Source organism: Terrapene carolina, unplaced genomic scaffold (genome assembly GCF_002925995.2).
Source record: "Terrapene carolina triunguis isolate 2854851 unplaced genomic scaffold, T_m_triunguis-2.0 Scaffold231, whole genome shotgun sequence".
NCBI classification, from domain to species: domain Eukaryota; kingdom Metazoa; phylum Chordata; order Testudines; family Emydidae; genus Terrapene; species Terrapene triunguis.
The window spans coordinates 3,914,443-3,920,442 of NW_020664582.1; the positions used below are offsets into that span (position 1 = coordinate 3,914,443).

At 48.7% G+C, this 6,000-nt stretch overlaps 1 protein-coding gene across 2 annotated transcripts in view; it reads right to left on the reverse strand.

Moving 5' to 3' along the window:
- The window catches only part of UBE2G1 (ubiquitin conjugating enzyme E2 G1), a 46,655-nt gene that overhangs the window by 40,125 nt on the left and 530 nt on the right, over positions 1-6,000 (reverse strand). The window lies entirely within an intron of this gene.

The following is a 6,000-nucleotide window of genomic DNA, read 5'->3' on the forward strand; positions in this document are numbered from 1 at the left end:
CCACTACAGTCTGCGTCCCAGTTTCAACACTTTACCGCGAAACCCGTAATAAAGAAAACGGTGTTCATTAACAAAGTTCCATTTATTTTATTTTTAAACGTGTGTTGGAAGGGGGGGATGGGGTGAACGGGGTATGTAGCTGGAGAGGATAGTCAACATAAACTGGGTAAAGAAACGGGGGCAGGTTCAGCTTCTCTTTAAACAAAGAGAATAGTCACAGGTTACCCTGCTCACTGAGGAACCTAGCTTTCAAAGCCTCCCGGATGCACAGCGCGTCCCGCTGGGCTCTTCTAATCGCACGGCTGTCTGGCTGGGCGTAATCAGCAGCCAGGCTATTTGCCTCAACCTCCCACCCCGCCATAAAGGTCTCCCCCTTGCTCACAGAGATTGTGGAGCACACAGCAAGCTGCAATAACAATGGGGATATTGGTTTCGCTGAGATCAGAGCGAGTCAGTAAGCTTCTCCATCTCCCCTTGAGACGTCCAAAAGCACACTCCATCACCATTCTGCACTTGCTCAGACGGTAGTTGAACAGTTCTTTTTCAGTGTCCAGGGCGCCTGCATAGGGCTTCATGAGCCAGGGCATTAGCGGGTAGGCTGGGTCCCCGAGGATCACTATAGGCATCTCCACATCCCCAACAGTTATTTTGTGGTCTGGGAAGTAAATACCTTCCTGCAGCCGTCTAAACAGACCAGAGTTCCTGAAAACGCGAGCGTCATGAACCTTGCCCGGCCATCCGACGTTGATGTTGGTAAAACGTCCCCTATGGTCCACCAGTGCTTGCAGCACCATTGAAAAGTAGCCCTTTCGGTTAATGTACTGGCTGGCCTAGTGGTCCCAGGATAGGGATGTGAGTTCCATCTATAGCCCCACCGCAGTTTGGGAATCCCATAGCGGCAAAGCCATCTATGATGACCTGCACGTTTCCAAGGGTCACTACCTTTGACAGCAGTAGCTCAACGATTGCGTTGGCTACTTGCATCACAGCAACCCCCACGGTAGATTTGCCCACGCCAAAGTGGTTCGTGACTGACCGGTAGCTGTCTGGCGTTGCAAGCTTCCAGAGGGCTATGGCCACTCGCTTCTGGACAGTCAGGGCTGCTCGCATCCCGGTGTCCTTGCGCTTCAGGGCAGGGGACAGCAGCTCACAAAGTTCCAGGAAAGTTCCCTTCCGCATCCGAAAGTTTCGCAGCCACTGTCATTCATCCCAGACCTGCAGCACTATGCGGTCCCACCAGTCCGTGCTTGTTTCCCGGGCCCAGAATCGCCGTTCCACAGCATCAACATGACCCATTGCCACCATGATGTTCACGGCGCAGGGGCCCGTGCTTTGTGAGAGGTCTGTGCCACTCTCAAGACTTCATGTCCTCACCGCACTGCCGTAGCCTCCTTGCCTGATTTCTCAGCATCTGCCTCTGGAAAAGGTGGACGATAAGGTGCAAGGTGTTGACAACGGCCATTACTGCAGCGATGGTCGCAGCGGGCTCCATGCTCGCAGTGCTGTGGCGTCCGCGCTGTCACTCACCAGAAAAGTGCGCAAACTGATTGCCTGCTGGCGCTTTCAGGGAGGGAAGGCGGGAGTGACGGTTGAATGACGACAGTTACCCAAAACCACCCTCGACACATTTTTTTCCCCAGCAGGCATTGGGGGCTCGACCCAGAATTCCAATGGGCAGCGGGGACTGCAGGAACTGTGGGATAGCTGCCCACAGTGCACTGCTTCCAATGTTGACGCTTGCCCCGTTAGTGTGGACTCACAAAGTCGAATTACTGTCCTTAGTGTGGATACACACGTTCGACTTTGTAATATCGATTCCACATATTCAATTTAAGTAAAACCGAACTAGTCTCGTAGTGTAGACATACCCTTAGAGCAAGGTGGAAAGAGGAAGAAAGTTGGATACGAAATCAGATATATTCACATCTCACGTCAGGTTGAGAAATTAGGCTCAACACATCTACAGCTTTAGATGTTAGTGTTATCCAGGACAAGAAAAGTCATAGCCAAGTGCTAACCCTATTACTTTCATACAGGCAAGAGGATCACCCTGTCAGCTGACAGAAGCATTGGCAGCAGCAACTCAAGATTTAAGTTACAGCACTACTGGGAACCAGCTTTCTGGTAGCTAGACTTCCCACAATGCAAAAAGATAACCAGGGTAGCATATTGTGGCAGATTGTACATGAAGAGTGCCTACAGCTTTCCCTAGTGTCATTACATCTCCATGTTTAAAGATGTTTAATTAAAGGTTCTGCTCAAGTTTGTATTTTCTTTTAGAAAAAGTTACATTTCTAGCTAGTGGGGAAGATGGCTTACTTTAAAGATAGTGATACCCTGGTTAAAAGCTGCTCTTGGATACATACAGTGCCAACCAACTTCTATTGAAGTCTATGGTACTTTGCCAGAGATTGGGGGTGGGAGGAGGGAAACAATTTCCTATACCAAGTACTTTACTACCAGTAGAAGTAGAAGGGAAGTGGGATTATAATTGCTATGACCCCACTTTTCTCCCTCCTAACTACATTGGGAGAATGCAGTCAATCTCTATCCCACTCCTTGCCCTACTGATGGCTCTTAGATCCACTATTTTTTTCCTCTACCTTCAGCTCTCAGGCTCCCCACCCACCCCTTGCTCCAAGTCTAACAGCTCTGATTCAGACCTCTTGTGCTCAGGTAATCTCCTACTACTTAAAAAGATAAGGGTAACTATTTTACCAAACTTTGATCACACAAAGCATCTCAGACATGTACTTGCTGTCTTTACTCAGCCCCCGCCCTGCATCCCATCCTGTGACTCACCAGCCTTCCTACTATGCATAGTGCTGAGTGTGAAGTACTAGTCCCACCAGAAGCAAACAGCAGTATCAGAATATTAGTAGGTTACAGTTTGTTTGGAGGTACAGCAAATATTGTGGGTGTGAAAAAATTAAACAGACTTGGAAGAAGGCAGCCAGCAGTGGGTCAGATGACAGACATCATCAAGTCTAACCTCTGCATTAGGATTTCAAGTGGCCTATCAAAAAGAGCAGTGTCTGAGAGTCTCAAGTTTCTGCTCAATTTGCTTTTTAGAAATCCCATCCATGCTATCAAAACATGGAGAAGTGTCCTTTGGGTGATCATTTTGACAAGCAGAAGTAGTACTTCAAAGACTTCAAGGTCCCTTTACCTCCCCCTCCTCCCTCCCAAAAGTTTAGACTTTACCATAGGTTCAGCGCACCACAGAATTCTACAATGGGAACCCACGTGGGGAAGGGCTACCAGCTGCATTAGCGTAACACTGGGTTAGATCTGTTCCAAGTACTATTACAGAGCATTTGCACTGTTCCTCCCAATACTGTTGAATTAGTGATGGCAATGGTGACAAGTTTTTAAAGTTGTCTCACTAGTTGTCTTTTAAAATGTGTGAAAGCACATTTTAAAACTGAAGTTTCAGTTAAGCAGGAGTTCATCAACAGAAAGGGCATACAAGTTAAGCCCAAAGTACTGAAACCAATTCTACCTGTACACTCAAGTGCCCAGTCTCTGAAGTTACCCATACTTTTTTCTTGTTAGCCCTATGCTGGAGCCACCCAGGATTTCAGAGACTCCTTACAGAAATCAAATCTACATAGTTTCTTTACCATTCTTTCAAGAAATCTAATATCAAATTATGCAATCTTCAGGAGTAATGCCACCAAAACAGTAATGTACTGTGTCTATTGATTTATGCCATCATTTGGTCTCGTAACTCTTAAGTTAAACAATATATAACCAAGAATTTTTGGTTTGTGATCATAAGCCGTGTCTTTGAGGCATTTGATTATTCATTTTGTCAGAGAAGCATCAGTGACTTGAAGCAGAAAATCTTTATTGCAGTTACGACAAAATAGACCACTTTCACTGCATACACCCAATGCCTATTCACAAAAAGATGCAAACAGTAAGTCCTTCTAAGAAACTATAGGATTTCTGGACAACTCTATACACTGAGTGTCGAGACCATAAGATTTTCAGTACTGCAAAAAGTGAACCGATACATTCAACATTGCCATTGCTAACACTATTAATTTTAGCCTCATTATGCATTGGACACCTTCCTTACAACTTTTCCTACACCATCTTTAAGAGATTATACACTAGTTAACACTGTTACACGTGTAGTTTACCAGACAGAATTTGTTTAATGTAGGTAACGTTAAATCAGTGAACACACACCAACTTGGTTTTTAATCTGGGTCAGCAGCTAGAGTTCAAACCTTAGAGGAGCCTGGGGTTGAACTCTAGTTGCTAACCTGAATTAAGAGCAGAGTTGCCTTGTCTTCACTGTTATTTTAACGAGGGTGACCAGACATCCCAATATTATCGGACTCTCCCAATATTATGAGCTTGGTCTTATATATGCAACTAACCCCCCCTCCCCCCAAAAGTGTCCTGATTTCTATCTGGTCACCCTCATTTTAACTCACATTAGTAACCTGAGTTCATGCATTCTTTTGCAATGTAGACCTACTCATTTAAAGCAAGAGAGAGCAGGAAGTTGCATTTTTTTTTAAGTTTATATAAAAAAACAGTCTAAAAATTGCTTATGTCGCAAGCTAGACATTAATACTGGAAGAGAGCTACTCGTCATCTTGTTCCCTCATTCTGCTGAGGGAACGAGTCCCAGGAAGGACTGCCCCTGTACAGGACAATTTCTACTGCTTTTTTTCAAGTCTAATTCCAGTAATTCCTCTGACACTAGAGCTACACTTGGGTTTCCATTGTCACTGAATGACTCCTTCCCCTGTGTGACTCCTCCACTCACTAAAGCCTCATTTGTCAGAGTTTAGTTATACTTCATACCATACATTTCCTTATGATGTGAAGCAATCTTTTTTTGCACAAGACAAGGGAAAGGCCATTAGGTTTGACTAACACCTTAGTCAAATACCGGGTAAATCTGTTTTTAAAGGGGATTACTTCATTCTGGTAGCAGGAAACTAGAGGGATCCAGGGGGAGCATGTGCTCCGGCAGGGAGGGAGAAAAGAAAATGACACGCTGCTTGCTGCAGCCGACACAGCCACAACTGCTGGATCATTTCTCTTTAAATCTGGCAGCTCGCAGCACATGGAGCTGCATTGTGAGACCAGCCGCCCGGGCGGCCCCGCGCATGCTCGGCGCTGCCGCCGGGACAGGCCGAGCCGAGCCAGGTCCCCTTGTATCAGCAGCAGTGGCGGAGGCACTGTGCTAGCCATGCAAGGCTGGTCAGGCCAGGGACAAAGGAAGGGGGAGGGGAGATCGAGAAGCGAGTCAGAAAGTGAACCAAGCAGCGACCCCGACCTTGTCTATCGCCTCCCCTCCCCCAAGACACCTGGGGCAGAGCAGGATCTCGCCACCGTCTTCCATCCTGCGCCCCCAGTCCCAGCCCCCTACCCGGCACCCGCACGCCTCCAGCCCAGACCCCAGGCGTGCCAGATTCCCACCCCACCCCGAGCCTCCTACTTTAGAGCTTAAAACAAAAGAAGGGAGGAGGAAGATGCCCACCCTTCCCCAGAGCAGGGGGGAGCGCCATGCCCGCTGCTTCGGGGGAAAGAGGGGCTGTGACAGCCGCAGACCCTCCCCGTAAGGGGGGGACTCAGCCCCACAGAGACAAGCCATCGCCTCCTGGAGCTTTGTTACTGAGCAGCACCCCAGCCTAGCAGGGAAGGGGGGAAACCCTGGGCACGTTCACGGGGGGACCACAAGGGAGTCCCTCAAATCCTCTTTAGGCCCCGCCCCGAGAGAACACAAGGGGACCCCCCCCCACACTCCGCCTGCCACCAAGGAGGAGGTGGGGGGGAGACTCCAACGCGACCGACAGCCACCTCCATCGCAGGGGGAAGGAAAGACCCTAACCCCCATTAGGGCCCTCCAAGCACCCCAGTCTGAGCCCCTCCCCCGCTTCCACCACGCAGCTCCCCCTCCCCCCGGCGGCCTAGTTCCCTCAGCTCCCGGCGCGGGGGGAAGGGGTGCCCCAATCTGCCCTCCTCCTCCCCCCC